Source organism: Equus caballus, chromosome 20 (assembly GCF_041296265.1).
Source record: "Equus caballus isolate H_3958 breed thoroughbred chromosome 20, TB-T2T, whole genome shotgun sequence".
Lineage (NCBI taxonomy): Eukaryota > Metazoa > Chordata > Mammalia > Perissodactyla > Equidae > Equus > Equus caballus.
This window is the reverse complement of record NC_091703.1, coordinates 21,103,911-21,128,579: the sequence shown is the minus strand read 5'-3', so window position 1 is coordinate 21,128,579 and position 24,669 is coordinate 21,103,911. Positions and strand designations below refer to the sequence as shown.

Sequence of the window (24,669 nt, the reverse complement as noted above, 5' to 3'; positions counted from 1 at the left end):
CCTGCCGAATACCATGCCTGGTTCACAGAAGGTTCTCAATAAATATTTGTTGAATGAATGAATGAAAGAACTAGCTCTTTTAACAAGTATATAGTTATATTTTTGCAGTTATGTTGTCATGCACTGATACTTTTTGAAAAATTGCTAAATTGGAATACAATCATCAGTGAGGTTAATTCTCAGAGAATTTAATTCTATAACTTATTCTAAAGGCCATGGAAGAAATGCATTTTTCTGTTATCACCTTTATAACAAACAGCAGCTATAATAATCTTATTTCACATAGTTCCTATTTATATATTTATCTTTATTAAAGACTTTATTTTTTTTGAGCAATTTTAAGTTCATAGCAAAATTGAGAGGAGGGTACAGAGATTTCACATATATCTCCCTGCTCCTACACATGCACAGCCTCCCCCATTAATGTGTCAATGTAGGTTCATTAATTGTAACAAACGTACCACTCTGGCAAGGGATGTTGATAATAGTCCCTTATTTTTCATTTTCACATATACTTTTGTTGTTTCCAACACAGAGAATTTAAATAACTTGCTCAAGGCTACTTTGTGAATCAGATATAGCTCACAGGTGCCAAGCTCTCTAGCCCAGCATTTTCTGTAGTATACAATGCTGCATCATCTCTTTGCTATTTATTTTGTGTCTGGAAGAAAGCACAGAACAATCTCCCTAAGAGAAAATAAGAGGTATTGTAACAAGCATGCAACACGGTGAAGTAGAAAAAGGTAGAAAACGGAAGAGGAATTTTCATTATCATCATTCACTAATCAACAGAGAAAGATGGAAAATTAGTCACCTAGAGTTCTCTGCTTTGTATTAGGTTACAACATATCAAATACTGAACTGCTGAGGTCAAAATGCAGACTAAGAAAACTGTCTTTAAAATCAACATACAAGACTGGTGATTAGATCTCTAAATTGACTCCAGCGAGATGAAGATACACTTGACTTTCACCATTCAGAGATGAGGAGATTTGGGGAAAAAGAAAGTCAGATATGGGACAGCTTCTTGCATACCAGATCACAACTGGAGGACAAAACCACCAAAGGTTCTTCAAAAGATGTACTTGTTCCTTTTTTTTTTTTAGGGGACATACAAGATGGATAAGAATTAATAAAACAAAATCGGTAGTCCCAAAGGATCATTCACACCTAAGCAAAAAAGTACTTGGGCAGAAGTTTTAAAACTGAAAATGTTAGTCTAGTTTCCTTAACAGTTATTTCATATTGGCTTAGGGAGCCTCTCTTCGAGGCTTTCTAGAAAGCAGTGAAAAATCAATAACTACAACTGGGACCATAAGTTAACTTCTGCTTACTTCTAAAAACCCCTGGAGCTGTAAACAGCTGTCTCCAGCAAGCCCAATGGTGTATTCCAGCTGATAAATTCTTAGGTATCACAAGGATGGGCAAGTGATATAAAATTTAAAGGTCTCAGATTTACTGTTTGAAATAATAGTGATGGTGGGGAGTCATGATCAAGTTCAAGCAACAAATGGAGAAAATTTGATTCTACTACTTACTTCTCATAATCCCATGACTATGAGCACAAGCACCGTCCCTACCACTACTTCTGTTCCGTGATGAAATGGTTTACCTATTTCTTCACTAAACACCCTATGGGGTAGGTACCGACATTATCCTCACTGTACAGATAAGGAAACTAAGGCTCACTGAGGTGCTCCTAGCCAAAGTCACACAGTTAATAACGGTGAAGCTGAGTGATGTCCCTTTTTTTTTTAAGTTCTAAAATTCAAAGTGATAGTAATCTATTACTCGGATTACACATAGAGATTTGTGCAGCAAATAAAAAATGCTGTTTTGTGAAGGTGATAGCTAATAGCTTAAAATATTCAGTCACAAAAATTTTATTTGATTTTTAAAAAATACAAAGATATATTATTATGAATAGATTATTTCCAAATTCTTCAGCTTGCCAGAAAGCTAGTAGGCAAGAAATATGAAATGAATTTAATGCTAATTATTAAAATATGCCTTCCTCCCGGAGCATTTCCTAGAAAACACAGGGGAAATGCCCCCCATGGAACTACTTGTCCCTAACTAGGCATCTTAATGTTCAGTACCAGACTTTGCTGAGCATTAGTCTTGAGGTTAAATAAGGCCCCAGACTGATAAATGAAGGACATATCTGACTGCTAATTAGCAAACCCAAGATGATGAATTGTTGATTCAGGGCAATTTGCTTTATAAGCCTATTTCAGGTAATGTTTTTATTACTGTCTCATTCTCTCTCCCTCTCCCCATCTTCCCCAATGCCAACACCCTGAACCCTTCTCTGACTGAAAATCCCAGACCCTCTTTGCAAAGGTATTGTGGCCTTCCCTGACCCTGAAAAGGGGCGAGGGGAGACAAGCAGTGCCACACCAACAGCAGAGAAATTACTTTTCTTCTGAGTCTATCACTTGCTGTGTCCTAGGTTAAAAGATGACAGAGATACGGGCAAATAAGAGTTTCTAAACTTGTAAAACTAATTGTGACAGTAATCCTGTCACAACCTTGGAGGTGAAGTGTTGTTTGGTTAAAAAAACAAGAAAAATGGGGCAGGTTGGAATCACGCTCTAAACCGTGTGCTCTACTATTGAGCAACCAGAGTGTTGGAGAAAGAACATGGAACCTGGGCGCGTTGGAGACCGGGCTTTGAGCTCGCACGTGCTTGGGTAAGTCCTCTCAGACCCTCAGTGAAATGCAAGTACAGCTGGTTCACATAACAAATGAGAACAGGTGCCACTCCTTAAGAAACTGAGCGTTGCTACATGAAGATTGGTTCTTGGTAATACTGACATCACTGTATAACCAGAGTGGCCCAGTGATTGTACAAGCGAATAAGTCATTGTCTGGAAACTTTTTTGGGCACCATTTTCAACCAAAGTTAATTCCCTTTGCAATGACTCTGTTTAACAAGATCATCTTTCACAACGTGATCCCTCCTTTCTTCCAACTAACAAGACTTATATACATGTTAAAATTAACATTAACAAGTTTTTTAAAAAGCTAAAAAATATGGCCTCCTTTTTCAGAATTACACAGGGTATATCATATGAACAGCACGCTCATGTTTTCTCCACTATCAGTGGCACTATAAATGGTGAATATTTACAAAGAAACAATAGACATTGGCTTTGTGTAAGAATTTTACATTAGAAAAGATCCTTAAATATAGAACCCTTATCACATAGTTTAGAATGATGATAAGAAATGTAATTTCATGACTGTTTCCTTTTCTCTCTCATCTCACTCCTTCCCCAGATCACTGCCCTTGCCTTGGATACTATACGATTGCCCCTGAATCTCCATTTCTCATCTTCTCCGCTGCCCTATGCTTGCAACACTGGCTGCTACTATCTTTTAAGTCACATTTCCTTATTTAGTTGACAGACTAGACAAGGTATCAAGAGGTGATAAAACAGGTCGAGTTTAAGCGAGATTCTGACTTTTGTTTGGACAAGCTATTCACTTTTGCCATCTATAAAATGGGAAAAGCTTATATTGAACTATCTTAGAATTAAAGAAATATATATAAAAGTATCAGCTAGAACACTACAGAACACATTTAAAAATTTCACTTCTCATATTGGTTTATTCAACATTTCTGGTTAGAGTGCAAGGCTTTGAGAAAATTTTTACCAAAAGTAAACTATTACTCTACGCGTTTGCTCTCATCTTTTTGGAAAAAATTATCAAATATATCAGTAAATGATGATTCTTCAATTTCCTTACAGAGTAAATGTTTGAGTAGATCCAGATAATGGATCTCCTTGCTACTAAAAAAAAAAAAAAAAAAAAAAGGTAGATCAGACGAAAACCTTAAATAATACCTAGCCAGGTTGAAGGTCATGTCACACTCTCTAAATCAAGCCTTTGGTTTTGTAAATCAAGTGTTCTGGTTTTGTTCAAAACACCTACTTTCCTCATGCATTCATTTTTAGTAGTTAAGGAAAAGAGGGTAGAAAAAAAGTCACATAAATTGAAGTTTTCAAATAGAATTAGGCAGTTAAATCAAATCTATGAAAAATTCATAATCATTACAAACTAGTTCTTTCTTGTATTTGATAACATATATGCTCTACAAAATAAAGTGTGTGTGTGTGTGTTGAGAGAGTGATGTTCAATTTATCAAAACAATAATTATCATGACATATAAAAACTAAATATTATAAAAATGGAAATAAGCCAATGTATTAAAGTGGGGGAAAAACATTCTAAAGTAGAAGGAAAGAGACCTAACTTTAAAAACAATTCAGTATTTTATAGATTTGCATTCTGTTCGTCTACCTAAATTAACTGAGAATACCCAAAAGTCTAAAAAAGCACATTTCAGTATGATTCTAATTTAAGAAGGAGAAGCCTGGCTTACGTAAATAATCTAAACGAATAGCGGAGTTATGGATTTTAAAACCGTCATTCTTCTGTAATAGTCAGGGGACTGTGAGGATTGCTTTTCAGAAATGAACTTCCATCCTGTGAAGACATTTTCAGACTACAGGGGCAGAAAGACCCTGTGCCTCAGCTGTCTTGGACTTAAGATTTCCCATTCTGTCGCACGCGTGTCATTCTTCATGTACAGGCAGCTATTTCTACACATGAATTCAAAGCAGCATTTTTGACTCCTTTATTTAGACTATAATTTCCAAAAAAACCCAAGCAGATTAAAAATGTCACCACTGGGGAGAAGAGTTGCATATGCAGCATACCCATTTGCCTTATTTGCACATCTTTTTAAATGCCAGTCTTCCACTTCTTCTGTTTCAGTGTTTGGCCTTGCAACAGTAACACCAAATTAATCAGCAGGGACACTCATAAACAATCTACGGTTTTAAATTGATTAATGTATAGAAAAATGTTCTTTTCTTTTAGAAGTATATTTACATGCATGAAAAACCAAAACCAAAGCTTCAAACCTTTAATGCTTCTCTTATCATATGGTCTTAAATGAAATAAACTTCTATTCCATCTGAAGATGTATGCCAGGGAAGAATCTTCATTTCATTTGTTTTTACTTAACAAATACCTGTAGTGAGCGCTTTACAAATATTAGCTGGTTCAATGCTCAAAACAACCTCATGCAGCAGGGACTTACTCACGAGGAGTCCAAGACCCAGAGGCACCAAGTCCCTTGCTGAGGTCCTACAACAGGGAAGCGATACGCACAGTACATGTCCAAACCCGGCGGTCTGGCTCCAGAGTCCAAGCTCTGAACTGCCATGCTGTGCTAGCTCTTCAATTCGAAAGTCAGGTTACAGCTTTAAAGTGATGTCATAAATGCTTAATTAATCCTGGAGAGCTGATGACTACCATGTAGCCTGCTGCAGAGTTAAAATGGTCCCTTTCTTATTAAAAGAACTTTGCTAAACCAATATGAAATATTCACAACTTTAGGAGATAAAAGTCAAGTGACACCTTTAAAGTCTCCAAGGGATGAAAGAGACTCTGCAGCTAAAATGGTAACTTTAATGTTCATCTATTTATTGGTAATTTTAAACCTGTCTAGATTTTCAAAACGGATAATCAGCGTACAACAAGACACACAGAACCACGAGCTTTTAAAATTTTCTGTGTGTGTGTGTGAGGAAGAGTGGCCCTGAGCTAACATCTGTGCCAATCTTCCTCTGTTTTATGTGGGATGCGGTCACAGTGTGGCTTGAGGAGCGGTGCTAGGCGCACGCCCAGGATCCCAATCTGTGAACCCCGGGCACCAAAGCAGAGTGAGCGAACTTAACCACCATGCCACTGGGCCAACCCCTAACTATGAGCTTTTGAAAATGAAAATAAAAGATTAAATCTATGGAGGAAAAAGTGGAAGCTAATTATACCCTAAACCTAATCTATATGGTCACTGCAATTGAACATGGAATTTATCTCGAGCTTCCTGAGAGTCAAGACAAAAAGACCAGCATCGTCACCTAGATGAGCTCCATTGTTTCAAAAAAGGGGGATGAAGACCTCATTTGGAAAGCAAACTTAGTAAACTAACAGATTTATAATTTTAATCTACTAGTAAGTAGATTTTATAGTCAGGAAACCTATTTTATCATCCTTGCCCAGGAAAGTGCTTTGTAAGAAGGGGCTGCCCAAAAAATGTACATTAAACTAGAATACGAAAATGTATTGCAACATAAAAATAGTTTTTGGCTGTGTAACAAGTTAGAGCTCTGCCATATTATGGGGTCACCATCAATAATCAACTGGATTAACAGGCTTGTAATGGGATTCTTGCCTCTATTTTATGTTTCTCTGATCCATTTCCCATAATCCATCTGCAGAGATATTTTAAAAACTCAAGTCTGGTCATGTCATGCCTCCGCTTAAAACCCTACAATGGTTCCCCACTGCTCTCAGGAGAAAGTTGCCACATAAAGCCCTATTTCATTTTTTAAATGAGTGCACAGGAGGCCATATAATGAAGATGTCATAATTTATTTAACTACTCTCCTATTAATAGGCATTTGGCTTGTTTCCAATTTCTGGCTATTACCAACAATAGTACTTGCCTCTTTGGACTCATGGGTGAGCATTTCTCTAGAAGTGGAATTAAACAAGGTTGAAGGAAGAATATTTACATTTATGACTTTCATATATATAACTAAATTGCCCTCCAAGATGGATTTATCAATTTACACGTTCCCACTTAGTACATGAAGGCTTTCTTTCCTACAACCAACAGCATTGCATATCATCAGCTAAAAAAAACCTTCGCTAGCATAAAAGGTGAACAAACACTTTTGTTGTAATTTCATTTTCTTAATTGCTAGTGAGATGGAACACCTTTGGTGCATGTCTTTGCCCATTTTTTTGTTATACAATTACTGAATTACAATTACTAGAAATATTTTTTCCTGGTTTGTTGCTTATCTTTTGTTTATTGTATCATTCATTATATAGAAGTGTTTACTGTTTTGTAGTAAAATTTATCAAAAAACCTTGTTGGACTTTTGATTAAGATTATACTGGCTCTATAGAATAATATGAGGAGAACTGACATTATCACTAAACTGTCCTAAGTAGGAACGTATTATGTTTTATAAATATATCTTTTATATTTTTCCAAAAGAAATCCGTTTTCATCAAAGATCTTTTTCTTTTCTTGTTAGATTTGTAGGTATATGTATTTGTTCGGTTTCTATCATGAATGAGAACTTTTCTATTACATTTATTTATTTATGTATTTATTTTTCTTAAAACTTGTTTACTCTGAGTATCTCTCAGGCAGAAAAACAAATGTATTATGTATTAAAGAACCAAAGAGTGATGAGAGAAGATAAAATAGAAATCTTCCTGATGTTTTGATTACTAAAGCATTACAGTAGTGAGAAAAGAAGGAAAGCCAGAGTTAATAGAAACTAATTTATAATTCTGATTTTAAAACTGCCTGAGAATGACAGTGTACAGTTTTTAGAGAAAACAATCTCCCAGAAAATCACCCGAGGGTGTCTCCAGGTCTGGCTTCTCACTTCAGTCATCTATCTATTAAAAAATGTCAAAAAAAAAAAAAAAAGTGGTTCCACAAGTTTCCCTAATTGTCGGTTTAGTTTTGAAGTCTTTTCTGTCAAAAATTCTTTATTAGGTCTTATCAGAGAGCCCCAAACCAATCTATATATAGCTTGTTTTACAGAATGGAGTGGCTTCTTCTCATGAATAGATCAGGCATTCCTGGTGTAAACCAAATTCCATATGCTACAGAGTAAACCCTATATAGTTTTTTTTCAGAATAGTATAATGAACCCAATTTAATATCACTCAGCTTCAACAATTAACTCATAGCTAGTTTTCTTTCATGTATTACCATCTTTTACCTCCACAGATATTTTTCTTTTCTTTTTACATGTTGACCCCTTCACTCATTTCTCTACCCACCTCCCTGCCTCTGGCAACCACTCATCAATCTGTTCTTTGTATCGATGAGCTCGTTTTTTTTTTTTAGATTCCACATAAACAGATCATATAAAATTTGTCTTTCTCTGACTTATTTCACTGAGCATAATGCCCTCGAGGTCCATCCATGTTGTCACAAATGGTAAGATTTCATTCCTTTTTATAGGTGAATAATAACCCTTTGTCCACAATGTCTTTATCCGGTCATCCTTTGATGGACACTTAGGTTGTTTCCATATCTTGGTTACTGTAAATAAGGCTGCAGTGAACTGGGAGGTGTACATATCTTTTTGAGTTAGTGTTTTTGCTTTCTTTGGATAAATAGTCAGAAGTGGGATTGCTGGATCTTATGGTAGTTCTATTTTTCATTTTTTGAGGAAACTCCATACTGTTTTCTATAGTGGCTGTACCAATTTACATTCCTACTGACAATGTATAAGGGTTCCCTTTTCTCCACATCCTCTCCAACGCTTGTTATTTCTTGTCTTTTTGATAATAGCCATCTTAACAGCTGTGAGATGATATCTCATTGTGGTTTTGATTTGCATTTCCCTGATGATTAGCACTGTTAAGCACCTTTTTATGTACCTGCTGGCCATCTGTATGTATTCTCTGGAAAAATGTCTATTCAGATCTTCTGCCCCTTTTTTAATTGGATTACCTTTTTGCAGTTGAGTTATATGAGCTCTTTATATATTTTGAATATTAGCCCCTTATCAGATATATGATTTACAAATATTTCCTCCCATTCAGTAGGTTGCTTTTTCATTTTATTGATGGTTTCCTTTGCTGTGCAGAAGCTTTTGAGTTTGATGATTTTTTTTGTTCATTTTTGCTTTTGTTGCTTTGTTGTCAGATTGAAAACATCATCGCCAAGACCTAAGTCAAGGAGTTTACCGCATATGCATTCCTCTAGGAGTTTTACGCTTTTGTGTCTTACATTCAAGTCTTTAATCTATTTTGAGTTAATTTTTGTGTATGGTGTAAGACAGTAGTGAAGTTTCATTCTTCTGTATGTGGGCATCCAGTTTTCCCAACACTATTTATTAAAGAGACTGTCCTTTCCCCATCGTATATTCTTGGCTCCTTTGTCATAAATTATATGTGTGGGTTTATTTCTGGGCTCTCTATTCTGTTCCACTGATTGATGTGTCTGTTTTTATACCAACACCATACTATTTTAATTACTATAGTTTTATAATATAGTTTGAAATCAGGAAGCATGATGCCTCCAGCTTTTTTACTCTTGCTGAAGATTGCTCTGGCTGTTGGAAGTCTTTTGCGGTTCCATACAAATTTTAGGATTATTTGTTCTCATTCTGTGAAAAATGCCACTGGAATTTTGACAGGGATTGCAGTGAATTTACAGATTGCTTTGGGTAGTATGGACATTTTAACAATGTTGATTCTTCCAATTCACAAGCAAAGACTATCTTTTCATTTATTTGTGTCTTCTTCAATTTCTTTCATTAATGTCTTGTAGTTTTTAACATACAGGTCTTTCACCTCCTTGGTTTAATTCATTCCTAGGTATCTTATTCTTTTTGATGTAATTGTAAATAGGACTATTTTCTTAATTTCTCTTTCTAATAGTTTATTATTAGTGGATAGAATCACAACTGATTTTTGTGTATTGATTTTGTATCCTGCAACTTTACTGAATTCATTTATTAGTTCTAAAAGTTTTGGTATGGAGTCTTTAGGGTTTTCTATATATAACATCATGTCATCTGCAAATAGTGACGGTTTTACTTTTTCCTTTCTAGTTTGGATGCGTTTTATTTATTTTTTCTTGCCTAATTGCTCTGACTCCAACTTCTAGTACTATGTTGAATGAAAGTGGTGAGAGTGGGCATCCTTGTCTTATTCCTGATCTTAGAAGGAGGGAATATGTATTAGCTGCAGGCTATCATCTATGGCCTTTATTATGTTGAGGTATGTTCCTTCTATATCCACTGTGTTGAGTTTTAATCATAAATAGATGTGGAATTTTGTCAAATGCTTTTCCTGCAACTCTTGAGACAGTCATATGATTTTTATCCTTCATTTTGTTAATGTGGTATATCACTTTGATTTGCAGATGTCAAACCATCCTTGCATCACTGCCAATAAATCCCACTTGATCATGGTGTATGATTCTTTTACTATTGAATTCAGTTTGCTAATATTTTGTTGAGGATTTTATATCGACGTCCATCAGGGATACTGGCCTGTAATCTTCTTTTCTTGTGGTGTCACTGTCTGGTTTTGGTATCAGGGTAATGCTGACCTCATAAAATGAGTCTGGAAGAATTCCTTCCCCTTCTGTTTTTTAGAAGAGTTTCAGAGGGATTGGTATTAATTTTTCTTTGAATGTTTGGTAGAATTCACCAGTGAAGCCATCTGGTCCTGGACTTTTATTAGTTGGGAGGTTTTTGATTACTGATTCAATCTCCTTACTAGTAATCAGTCTGTTGTGATTTTCTATTTCATCATTCATTTAAATTGTCCTTTTCTGTTAATTTTAGTTTTGCTGGGCTCTTATAGCTGGTTCATACTCAATTATCTTATTGGTTTTTCAGTTAATTCTCTTATGTTTCCTGTAATTGTGTGTATACTTGTCTGTATTCTCTACTAGACTAAAACTTCCGTGACAAAGGAGACTATTTTTAACTTTTCACGGTCATGTTCCCACTCTCTAGCACAGTTCATGGCACACAGTGGGCAATCAGTAAACATTTGTTGAAGTGAATGGAATTTAAAATTAAATTCAGGTTTCTCTTCTCCTATATGGGTGTCAGTGCATTTTCATTTCTCCCTGCAATGGTAAAACTTCTTGCAGGAATTAACATAGGATTCTACTATCCAAAAACTTAATAATTAACCTATGAAAATAATACATATGAAAATTAAAAACACTTTCCTAAATAATCACTGGATGAAAGAGTAAAGAAAAACTCAAAATAAGTCAACTTAAAAATAAAAAAGATCAGAGGCTGGCCCCGTGGCCAAGTGGTTGAGTTCATGCACTCTGCTTCGATGGCCCAGGGTTCGCTGGTTCGGATCCTGGGTGCAGACATGGCACTGCTCACCAAGCCATGCTGAGGAGGCATCCCACATGCCACAACTAGAAGGACCCACAACTAAAAAATATGCAATTACGTACCAGAGGGCTTTGGGGAGAAAAAGGAAAAAAAAAAAAGATCAGAACAGTACACACTAGATATAGAAAAATAAAATAACACATGCTCAACTTCAGCAGTTAGAAAAATAAGAACAACAACCCCAACAACAGCAACACCCTAAGAAATGCAAAATAAAGGCATACAATTAAAAACAAAAATAGAAATTACACAAATAGGAACAATTAACCATTAACTGTATTTGTGCTTGTATGCGGCGGTTCACCAAAACGAAACAGAAGAACAAATTAATACCGAAGCAGACAGAACTTTAGCAAAACCTCTTAAGGAAGACAAACACTAAAAGAGAAAATCAGGAATGAAAAGGGCATGCCAATAATTCAGACAGGATTACATACAACTCTATGCTAAAAAACGTAAAAAAGAAAATCAATAAAATGGGTAGTTCACTATAGGAATGTATTATAAAAATTGACTCAAAAAAAAAGAAAACTGATATGCATACAAACAATTAAAAAGGATATTAAACAATTTCTTCTTCAAAGACTCTAGGCAAGAAGGCTTCTTAGCAGTGAACTCTTTGAAACTTTTAAGAAACAGATAACCTCTTGCTACAGAAAGAGATGCAGAGCATAGAAAAAATATGGCAAATCACCCCGTTAGGTTTTAGGAAGTCAGAATTACTATGATTGGAAAAACCTAAGAAGAGTAACATGAAAAAAGAATGATAAATACAAGGGTGTCTTAACCTCAAGATAGTGTAATATGACAGATAAGAAAATAGATTGTGGAGTCCCAATCCCAGCTTCACTATTTCTAGCAATGTCACTTTGAGCAACTTCTTTTCCTTGTGATGCCCCAGACTGTAGGAAGATTAAATGGAATAATCCATGTAAAGCACTGAGTAACATGCGAGCAACAATATTTTAAGGGGAGGACTGTCCATGGCACCTTTAAAATATGTAAAAATTTGCATTTTGTCAGTATGTCCATTTTTCTGAGAGGAAGATTCATGATTTTCATGAGATTCTTATATGAATCATGGCGCCCCCAAATTATGATCCACTACTATATACTAATCTTACTTCTGAGTATAGATACAGAACAAAAATCTGGATGCAATATAATCAAAATAAACACAACAGCACATTAAAAGAATCATTCATCAATACTCCACAAAAAAATCTTTGGAATTGAAGGCCACTCTGGGGTGAGTGTGCACCGGACAGCTTGTCTAGAAAGCAATTTGCAGTATCTATCAAGAACTCTTTAACCTAATAGCTGTGCTTCCAGGAATATATATAAAGAAAATGGCCATTGAGACAAAAATAATGTGTGTACAGATGCTCATTAAGGGCTGCTTTATAATAATAAAACATTAGGAATAATCTGGATGCCCAACATAGAGGAATACTTAACAAACTGCCGTATCCATTCACTGGCGTAGTATGTAGCCATTAACTACAAGTTTTTTGAGAACTTTAATGACACAAAACAATGCTCACGATATGATTTTTTCAGTTAACTTGTATATATAATATAACACCAACATTGTAAAATAAAATAAATGAACATAGTCTAAAGGAAGGAAATACACCAAAAGGGTCATAATGGTTAACCCTGGGTGGTGGGATTACACGTGATCAATATTTTCCTTCTTTACTCTTCAGATAGTCTATAATAAGCATTTTTAAAACAACTACATAGAAGCTATTTAAAAATACCTTACTACGGGGGCCGGCAGGGTGGCGCAGCAGTTAAGTGCGCACGTTCTGCTTCGACGGCCTGGGGTTCGCCGGTTCAGATCCCGGGTGCAGACATGGCACCGCTTGTCAAGCCATGCTGTAGTAGGCGTCCCACATATAAAGTAGAGGAAGATGGGCACGGATGTTAGCTCAGGGCCAGGCTTCCTCAGCAAAAAGAGGAGGATTGGCAGCAGTTAGCTCAGGGCTAATATTCCTCAAAAAAAAAAAAAAAAATCTTACTAATAAAGACGGGTAATCAAAAATGGATCATCAGAATTACCGCTCCCTGTGTTGTAATTTTGGCTCATAATATTGTTCTAGCTTTCTATTTAGTATTAAGATAATTTAAGAATACTGATGACTAATGACAGAGCTGCAAGCAGAGTATAACTTTGAGTCTTTTAAATAGCTGAATGGTGTTGGCTAAAGTGTACGCTGTTTTGGCAGCCTCTATAAATGGCATGAAGTTTCCCTACCTTCCACATGGAAATATCAGTGAAAAGTGTTCAGCGCATCAGTAACATTTTAGAAACAGTGTCATGATTTTTTTGTCCCAAACTTTATAAAGAAGAAAGGAAACCTAAAAAAGTCCTGAAGTAGGTAATAGATATGAAATAAGATGACTAATAAAACTACTTTTGTAATTTTTCCTTCTAACTCCAATATTACATGATATTACATGATTTTCCAGTCAACCACAGCATCTTCTGTAACAGAAAAATATGGTCCTGATGATCATCTCGGGTGGCAGGCTTTAGGCAATTTATCAGACAAAGCTGAAGACAGCATACACTAAACTTCACTTGTATGCTCCACAGAGCATTAGCTGTCTTCATTGTTACTTTGTTTCTCTCAGTGGTAGGTATGAATTCGTCTACACTCATCAAAAATTTGATGGCTTTTCTATCACTTTTTTTCGTCCTGTCAGAAAACTGACAAACCTACTCAGGGTTATACAAGTTGGTAAACAACACTTTTTAAATTACACAGGTTTTTGGTGGGGACACAGGTACACAGCATTTATGATATCTGCTCAGCTCTATTATTGTCATGGGGTGGACTTCGTAAAATATTCTAATTGTATTTTTTTTCATGTCCAACTTGTAGACCATCTTATTTTGCTTCTTCTCGTATTCCTTTCATCTGGATAAAAATTATCCTGCATATGTTCCTACTTTCCCTAAATAAATAATTTCTTCCTTGCCTCTCACATGGAATATCTCACAAGTCTTCACTCACCTGGAACTTTGTCTTGTAGACCAAGAGGTCAATGTACATTAAATCAGCCCCTGTCTTGCGCAGAAAAGAATATACTTCCATATTCATGTTGTAGTAAAAGAGGATATTTATAAAGAAGCAGAGAGGAGAAAGAGGTGTATGAGAAAGAGAGCGAGAGAGGAACAGACAGAGAGATGGGAATAAGAAGCAAGATGGAGAGATATAGAAAAATATTAAAGCGCTATTGGTTTGGGAGTACATATATTACCTAAGAGAAAATTGCTAAAAGCTTGTTATTTACTTGGGCTATGGGTATGTTAAAAATCGTTTTTATAGCTCTTTGAAACCACACTGATTTTTAGAATACTCCCTTTAGCCCTTAGAAACAGATGGTATGCTTTTTATTTTGAAATTACCCCATCAGCTTGTCCCACTTGTGGCGTATTACTTTCTGATTTGTAAGACAATAGTTCTGAGTCCAAGGAAATGTACAAGTACAGGAAAAAATTTTCCTCATGTGCAGCTATGTCAGTTACATATTAAAGGTTCTTCCCAAGAGTGAATCAAAATTAAAGTCTCTGTAGCTTCCATATGTTACTTTTAAAGCATCTGCTCAAACGAGTTGTCTTTCCAGGCTGGTTGACATTTTAGGACCCTGATAATGATCCCATCTTGCCTTAACCTCAAATGCCCTTTATAAGGAACACTGATGAAACAGCTGGAACACCTGGATATTACCTGCAGGGAATCTGGTTCTCACCAGGAGTAGAAGGCTGAGTTCACTGATGTCAGAAGCTGTCTATTACCTTTCCAAAGAATACACTGATTGACTTGATTTCATTTTCTGCTTTTGTACTCAAGTCACTAGTCATCATGCTCCCTGTAGTCAACTGTAATCTTTGGCTACATACAGGATATCCCAAACGCAGGCTGGAATATAACCTTACCATTCCTCAGGCTTACTGTCAAACAGTAATGCTCTGCTCACTCTGCAAAGCCATTTGTAATCTAGTATACCTTCTCGGGTATGCATGTCTAGAGTCTATTTATCAGCACACAACAGTTTCAAGGGCTTCTGAAGACATCTGTAGAAGGAGACGACAGAAGGCCTCAGAAGCTCAGACATATATTCCAACATCAGCTTGCAGGTCCTTGTGTCTCCTTGAGTAAGGCTTATGAAGCCCCATGTTAAATAAATTTTATTAAATTAAATAAAAGGAAATCTATGACAGTCCTGATCTCCTTCACTAGCAATGAAGAATACGTTAGACAAGAAGCTGTCACCTGGCCATCCATTTATAACATACTTTGAATTTTGGTCACTTAATCAGCTTACAAGCTTTGCAGTAGTCATCCAAGAGTGGGCATTCTCATTGTGTCAAAGGAAGGTCACAAGAATAGAAGACAGAGGCCCTTGCACTTTCCATAAATTTGATGTGAACAGAGTATATATTCTTCACCACAATGAAGTCTAAATAATTCTGGTGACAGGTAAAATGATAAGGTTGAGAGTTGAGTAGCTATTGATAGATAAGGTCCTCACGTCTATTATAAATTAGTGGCCGTCTTTGTTTCTAAGCTAATTAAATATTTCCTGGTATTTATTAAATAGCCCTTGCATGGTTCATATGAATCAGTCATGGTTACTTTTGGTGGTACTTTCATTAGAAGTGATTAAGTCAACCAACCGTCACCTTTGACAGTACATTTGGCAGAAATATTTTGGGAAAAAACTCAAAAATTAAAATTTAACAGCATTACTACTCAAACTCCTTCTCACCTGGCTCAAAAAACCCCACTAAAACTAAGCCTGAATTCATAAGAACTAGAGGATAAACAAAAAGCTTAAAATAAGCCATATTAGATGTACAGCTTGGCAAACCACCGTGCCTGTTTTGCTTTTCTCATTTTACATGATTCTCACCTGCCCTGTCGCATTTGCTCCTCACAACAACTATCTGCAGTATTACGATCTCCAGGACATAGAAAAGGAAACTGAGGCTCCCGGAGGTTAAGTGATATACTCAAAGTCACCCAGCAGGCTGGGTTTTCTGCTTTCCACTTTCACACCCACCTTCGTAGGAGGCCAGCACTGATGTAGACATAAATAGATATTCCGGAGCAACACATGAGACAGAGTAGGGCATGATGATCTAGTGGCTTTTCTTCATGAGAGCAATTTGATTATTCCTCTATTAAAAAAAACTCATGCTCCAAATTATTCATAGTAGGTCTAAAATTTTCCCTTTCGGTAAAAATTTTCCACTATGCTGTCTTTGATTAGTCTATTCAAAGTTAAGCCTTTGTCCATCTAAAGTTCTTCCAATAGTTAAATGTGAGATGAGGACAATATGCTTGTACTAATGTTTATTTGGTTGATGACCAGTGTACTAAAGGATCTGGCCTATCGAAAAGGTATTAAGGCAATTAGCCTTTAACAAAACTGCCAGCTGAGGAGGCAGCATCCTTTCCCCTGCCACTGCTGTAGGTTTACACTATTTCTTGCTTGGCATGCTATCCTTTTCACTTTATGCTATCCTCAATCTCTCCCTATCTTTCTCAGGCAGGTAAGGCACTCCCTCTTCTCAGTTATCACACTGACAGCATGCCACCCATGGTTCTATAATTGTTCTATATTCGTATAAGACCCATTCCTCTACTAGCCTCTCAGTCTAGGGCAGTGATCAGTGTGTCCTTTATCCTCAGCATCTGCGACGTGCTTGGGCCATAGTTAATGCTAAAAAATACCTTTTGAGTGAATGAAATGAAAACATTATTAAAATGAGAACAATACGTCAACATAATAATTAACTAATCTAGTGTCTTCTAATGGCTCTCTAACCAGGATGTTTAACTTCACTATTTCCTTCTCCATAAAGACAAATGAAGAAAATGGGTTTATAGGTATAAAGATTTTTTTTTAACCTCAAAATGTAAAAACAAGCCATTAATTTATTTGTTATATTGTTTCAGAACTGTTCTGAGTAAATAAAAATCAAATATTTCAATTAGCTATCAATTACTTTTTGGCTCTTTATAGTCTGAGCTTAGAACCCATAACAATAATGATTTTTTACTGTACTACACAAAAACCTCAGCACCACATTTTAGGAGAGTTGGGCAATAAAAAAGCAGCTGATTTCAGGAATGGAGTGATTGCTCAGAAATTCTTAGAATAGTCTAGCAATTTAAATAAAGACAAAGTAGTCCTTCCTCTCATGAAACAGAAAGTGGAAGGAAGGGGATGTGAGAAGATTATCTTTGCTGTTGCCAAAGCTGTGGTCAGTTACTTTGCAACAATGTTTTTAGTCAGGAAGTTGTTCCTATGGAGAGACACTGGGCAAAGAGGAAAGAAAGGGTTTTTGCTTCCATACTGATTAACCGCATCTTTGCTGTCTATTCTGTTCAGTTCAAAGTCTTCAGAAGGTGTGCTAATGTCACAAATATGAATAAGCCAGATCCTTTACCTTGTGCAACCTTCCAGTGTAGCGATGTCAACATATAAAAAAAGAGATTCTTCCCAAGATAACGTGTTTGTGCTTATAATCAAAGCAGCAAGCACAGGTACAGAGTACAGGGGCTGGCCCACGAATGGTGAAGTCAGTAGTCAAGCTTCAAGGATGAATAAAAGTTAACCAGGTTTATAAAAATGGGAAGGCTGGTTCAAGAAGAAAAAACCATCAAAGAGGAGAGGGCATCCTGATCTCCTCTTAGATGTCAAGGATTCTTTGACTCTGTGTTTATAAATATAAGCCTCTCAGTTGACACTATACCATCATTGATGGATCTTTACTTGGTCGTTACTTTTAGGAGCCAATGCCATCAAGCTAATTTAGTTTCAGGATAGGAAATGGTGGGAAATGATGATGGAAAGTAGACAGGGGCCAGTCCAGGCCTTTGTGTGTTACGCTGAAGCATGTGGGCCTGCTTTTGTGGGTAATGGTGGGTGCTGTAGGGTATTAGGCATGGCAGTGACATGGTTAAATTTGTGTTTTGACTAGATCTATGGCTCCTAGTCTTTTGGATTCTAAACGCTACTAAAATTAGGGAGGGTAAAGCCATTAAAAAAAAAGTTTGTTTATAAGATTCATCACTTATTATTCTCTAAGTAGGGACACACTTCTTTGAAAATTTAGTATCTATAATCACAATAATTTTATAATAGCAAGACATTTTAAAGAAGAATCTTTAAATAGTGAATTTAAACTGACTGTATTGTATGGTCTTTATTTTTCTTATGTCAGATTGGTGAAAACGTCGTCCTGGACCAGCATGTGACAGTCCGATAGTTAGGAGCACTGGGACAGATCATTCCAGGACTATAATTCAGACAGAGCTGGAGGAGCAAGCAAGACCACTAATAACTAAAATGACAGCATCATTTTAAGGCCACAAGTTTAAGATAAGATTTGTGTTAGAACTCAACTCCATATACCTTTTTCTGATTTTCACCTAACAGATGTCTGTGGTTTAGGAGCCTCCACAGAATAAGGATTTTTTGCTGGTCGGTTAGAGAGGCGTTGAGGGAGAATGGAGTGAGAAGGGAAGAAAGGAAACACAGAAGGAAGGGGGAAAGGTGTGACTTGAAATCAAGACACTGAAGCTACTCTATCCCCAAACCACAGCGGGTTCTCTGTGTGGCCACACGTTGGTGTGTGCTGTGTGTTATTGTGAAGACTCAGAGGCTGGGATCCAGCCTAAGGCAGCTAATGATGTGTGTGAGGCCTCTGCATTGTTGAGAGGTGTGAAGTGGAACCAGGTACTAAACAAACCCCAGGAAGGTGGCCTATGCAACTAGAGCCCAGAAACAACAATCTTCAGCCATCTCAGAGAAGTGACTTTTTCACAAGGCAGGACTGAGCAAGGAGTGAGGAGGAGGCAAAAAGGACCATTTGCTAGCTTCACACAGCAGGCGTGAATTTAAGGCCAAATTCTATGTGTTGAGAGGTAGACATCCTACTATCATTCTGTGTGTGAGGAAAATCCATCTTGATGGATTATAACAGATGGGTTCAGGTGTGACACTAGTAAATGAGACATCAAGACAGTCTTATTCCAGGTCCTTTCGAGCACTCAAGAGGCAGGGAAACTACAAATACGATGCTAATCCTGACTGAGCCAGGTGTCTTTTGTTTTTATTTTCAATATATTAGGGCAAAACCTCCATTCACTGGGATTCATCCAACTCAAACTTTGGGCCCAGAGCCGGTTCTACGCAAAACCATGGAATAAGCCTCACAGTTTTGAGCCTTCTTTACCCTTTTTCCATCAAAGGCAGTTTTCAGTTCTAGGGTCTCAAATTTAAAAATGTTGCCTCTTTTGGTGAAATGTTCATTTTTATGATCCCATTGAGATAAAGCTTTATGGGGAATTAGGAGTCAATATGGAGAGCAGAAGGGTAGTATATCGTATGTGTTGTCCTGACAACCACGCCACTAGGAAATGCTTTTGAATGTTCTCTAGACTTTCGGGAAAAAGGAGTAAATTAAGGTTCATAATTAGGATTTTTTTTTAAAGCAAAATTTCAAAGAATTCTGTGGAGTCAGTAAAGTTCAATATCTTAAAGTACCAATGAATAAACTTTTAGTACCAAACAAATTAATATTCAGAAAAAAGATTCTAAAGAATCAAAGATACTATACTCACTAATATAATCTAGACAGAATTTTAAAAACAAAGGTTGAAACTGAAAGGACACTCTGTTTAACGAGAAGACAGCTGTTCAACGTAACCACCCATTCCAGAATCCACCCTGCTGAGTCCTGGAACTGTCCCAGTGTATTTCCTGAGTCAATTATCAATTTGAAAACCTTTCTAAGGTTTAAATTGGTCTCACAAATTAGTCACTCACATTTTTGGAGTTTGAAATCAATCTCTCCCTTCCTACCAAGGCATTTGTCAATCTCAAATCTCTGCTTCCTGCAATTAATCCTGTTTCAAGAAAATATGAGCATACATTAACGCATGGAAGTAGTGTCTGTATTATTTATTAAAAGCCTCATGCTAGGCACAATAGACACTTGCATTCAAGCACTGAATTAATGCAAATGGCACTTTATACTTTTCCATTCAAACATGCCTGTCCTTAGCACCACAGTTTAACTTCTTTCTAAATGTAGCTTTTAGTAGAAAATGACAATTATGAGCCCTTTGAGATTTAAAATCTGAAACTCAAATTATCAAGCCTTAATAAAAGCCTACTAAATTCCTTTATGTGTTATATTATGTCTGCTTAATTACTGCAAGCCCATAAAGGAAGCAATGTAGAAGCAGAGTTTATATGTTAGCTTTACACAAGAGTGGTTTTTGAGGCTCTTTCCTCTAAATTTAATTTTTATGTGTACATTTAGAAACATATATTCAGAAACATTATACATCTAAAACATAGATCACTCCTATAAATATATTAAGTGGATAAATTCTCTTAGAAGGCAAAAAGTGATTAAAACCACCAAAAAGTTCTTTATCACAAAACAGTATATTCTCAGTTCAGTGGGCATCTCTTTATTGTTGCTAACAATTTCTCTCTCACACTGATCAGAAAGAGAGATACAACTTGCTTGTTGAAACTACCATTTTAATACTGTTTTTCTACAGAGCATAAATAATCTTTTAATGAAGCAGGAAATCACTGTTACTTAGAAAATGGTCTTTCCTTATCTGCTGCTGTTTAGAAAAAAAAATAGCAAGCAACATTATTTTTATTTGGATAACGTCAATCTTATACAGTATCTTTGGAGGGGAGAAAAAAATGCAGCCTTGTCAAGTACATGAGGAGGATGGGCCTAAATAATATAAGGTTTCCACAATGCCTTTAGTTCAGAGGAGATGGGTAATTATTCTGTGCTGACATGCAAGATGAGGCTGGTGCCACCAGGAGGTCATCTTCCCTGTTCACCGCCCCCCCCCCCCCAAAAAAAGGGGCTTCCTGTATTATAATCAACTCTTATTTTTCCTTAATTTGCATTTTCTAATTTTCCACTAGCCATTTTCTTGACTGAATTAGCCACTGTTTAAGTAAAATTACATATGTATCCAAAAATTGTAGTGAATAAAAAACCAGTTTTCCCCTTCGAAAACAAAAGATAGAACGAAAACAAAAAGGTAAGAGGCTCAGATGCCATTTCAAAGCCAAAAGATTCTTATTGATCTTTCACTGAAACTTTCAAATCTAGGTATATGTGGTTTAAAGTGGATCTGCAAAAATATTTACAGACCAAAAATATGCTACATACAGCCCAAATGAGAAAAGGGCTTCCTCAGAGAACTGTCACAAATGGACAAAAGCAAAAGGCAATCCAAAGTCGCAAGAACAAATTCTAGACATGTGGTGTCACAGTGGGGCTTTTTACATCTCTTGTTCTGGAAATACATGATACAAACATAATCAGGTCTCATTGCAAAGATCTTTTTCAAGAGCAGCTAGGATGCCAATAATCTGCCTGTCTTGTCTCTTCTGTAAACATATTCTCAAACCCAATCCATGCTTGGTGGAACTACAGGGAAATTTCTGAATCTCAAACCCTGCCAGGAGCAGAGATCTACACTGCAGACCACAAAACAAATATACAAAGGAGGTAAGATCTCAACAGAGTGGCAATTAATGAATCAAGTGTCATTGTCAAGAGTGGATATCTGTGAGAACAGTGTAAACCAGGGCAACTGAGGACATGCTTTCATAGAACAGAATATATTATAGAGGTGATCGTGTTCATTTAATTCTTCTACAAGTCTTCACTGAGCATGTACCATATATTAGGCAGTGGGCTGGGCTCTGGTGATGTCACGGTAAACAAAACCAGATATGGTCCCTGTCCTTATGGAACTTACAATCTAGTGAGGGAGACGAACTGTGATCAAATAATCACACAAATGTAAAATGGTAACTCTGAGGTGTGTTAAGAGAAGCGTCACGTGTTGCTATGAGAGTGTATGTGATGGTGATTTGGCCTGGTCAGAGGGGTCTGGGAAGGGTTCTCTGAGGAACTCTGACGGTAGCCAGGAGCTAACAAGTAAAGAAGGGTGGGAACAGCATTTCAGGCAGAGGAACAGCATGGAGAGGCCCTGTAGTGGGAAGGAAGAGCATTTGCTTGAGGGAACAAAAGAAATAAGGTGTGCCTGGAGCAGAGAGGGCCAAGAGGAGTGTGGGGAGAGCTCCAGCCTCACAAACACAGAAGGGTTTTCCCTTTTCTCTAAAAATAATGAAAGCCACTGAAGAGTTTTAAGCAGAGAACTGATATAATCAGATTCGTTGGTATAAAAGATCATTCTAGTTTCCTTTTTGTGAACAGATTTGAGAGGGAAACAAGAATGATTCAGAGATGAATTAGCAGGCAACTGCTATAGTCCAGGCAGGAGAAGAGGGTCGCCTGGGCCAGAGTTGATTTTTAAGTAGAAACATACAAGTAACTTCCTACCCTGTCATCAGTGTGATGTTTTTCACTACTGGCAGATTTTCTTTTATCTGAGTAAGAGAAGTGGCATTCTATCCTAGAAATGAAAGCATCTTTTGGCAAAACAAAACTTTATCCTGGAAAGATAAATCATATGTAATTATATGACTACAATTTTATAAAACTAAAAATATATAATTAGGTACACATATGTAAAGGTTAGAAGTTGAACATTTAAAAAATTAAATGGGAAACTCATGTGCATGTTAGTCATTCTGGACTGAGTTTTAAAGGACACAATATTTCTATCAACCTAAATTAAATCACTCAGATTACGGACCACAGACTTGTAGTAGGTGATGAAATCCACACTAGGTTTCCAGACTTAAACTGTCAATACATCTATGAGTATCATCATACATGATTTGCTTGTGGTTACTCATGTCTCAAAAGAAGACAAAATGGAAATACATAAGAAACTAAGAGATATCCATAAAATGGAGTACATGTTTATGGTCCAGGAAGGGAAATGGTGGGGCATAAACCCATCCCAAGCTTTAGCAAAGAAGTGAACAAGTGCCTACAGTTATCTGGCTTGCAGCCTTCATCACGATCGTCTGAGTTTTTACCTCTGACTAAAGCAGGAAAAGCATATCAGATCCCTGCAGATGCTGAAAGCTGAAGGCAATGGAAGGAAATCTTTGACATTCTGTCACCTGAATGACAGGACAAAATGCACTGCAATAAACAACGGTTGGAGCAGGATAATTTGATGCACTGGGACCTTAAGCTTCTCCAGATGCTGAACTCAGCTTGGGATGTAAGATAAGAGAGCAGCATTTACCCTACTGAATAAAGTCGGGTTGGGTGAAACCAGAAAAAAAGAAACTTCCTTGTATAAACTGAAACCAGTTCACCAACAGGCATATCCTCAGATATATACAACAATTCACATATGAAATACACACAATATTCATATAAGTTACATACACATGTAAAACATACTTACACATACGTATAAAATATAACTTGTCCACGGGCCTAATAATAAACGATAGTAAAGCCAAAAAGAAAAACAAATGCTCATGAGGAATCTTAACATGGAAATAGCACTATACCAATATTAAGCTCACTTAATATCATATTGCTCCACAACTACTACAAATAAAATGCCTCTGAATAACATTTCTTTTCCAAATAAACAAGCACATGCAGACACAGATTTTTGACTGTGAAGATTTAATTCACAACAGAAGGATGTTGCTTATGGAGTGAGAAGTGAAATCACAGTCCCTCTGGGCACACCCAGGTGTCTGCCAGTTTCGATAACAAGGCTGAGTGATGTGCTTGCAGTTCTCAAAGACTGTTTTGTTTCAATAAGGCCAGTTTAGGTGACTGCTATAATAAAACAGAAGTACCACTACCCATTTGGGTTACGATGACTCAGAACCAACAAAGCAGCCTGCTTTACTGGCGAAGATTTTGACTTAGTTTTTCTTTATATTACTTAAGTAAAAAAACTTACAAAAACAAAAAACAAAACAAGACATCAACACAAGCATATGGTTTTGTAATTACAAGATACACCATGCTTGTGGAATGAAGAACAATGAGAAAAGACAATCTTAAGAACAATAGCTAACATTTATTGTCTGTCTATTATGTGAAAGGCATTGAGCTAGCAACTTTATGTACATTTATCTTGTTTAAAACCCTGGAAGGTGATTGTTATTAGCCTATTTTAACACTACTGGCTCAGAGCATCGAAGCAAATTTGTCCAAGGTCTTAGAGCTTATAAGCGATAGAGCAGGGCTCACACTCATATCTGCTGAATTCTGCCAAGCTCAAAAGCCCATCTCTTTCCACTCTACCCACTGTCTCTCAAATATCACTGCAGAACAAAGAACAAGGTGCAGACAAAGAAATCAAGAAACATGTATTAAGATCCAAAGGAATACATGGCTAAAATGTGCTTAAGTCCTATGCTGACAACCAACCCAGGCACAAAGTAGACCCGTCCCCTCGCCAAAGCTTACCAGGCTTTCAGAGTGCTGTTTCCTTCCTACTTTACATGGCTTGATACCTTCAGGAAGGATTCCATGCTAAAGCAACGACAATGGCGTGCACACCAATCTTGCCCCTTAGCTTTGAGGGATCTCTGTGTCTTTCCAGCTATTTGAATTCTATTAATCCCACCGTACAATTTTTTTGATGGCTGCCACTCTTAACTGTTGACCCATCTCTGTCTATCTTCCTTCCACACACAGTTCTCTCTTCCTCACCTT

General features: G+C 36.7%; 1 protein-coding gene across 13 annotated transcripts in view; it reads right to left on the bottom strand.

Moving 5' to 3' along the window:
- The window catches only part of CDKAL1 (CDK5 regulatory subunit associated protein 1 like 1), a 610,319-nt gene that overhangs the window by 49,844 nt on the left and 535,806 nt on the right, over window positions 1-24,669 (bottom strand). The window lies entirely within an intron of this gene.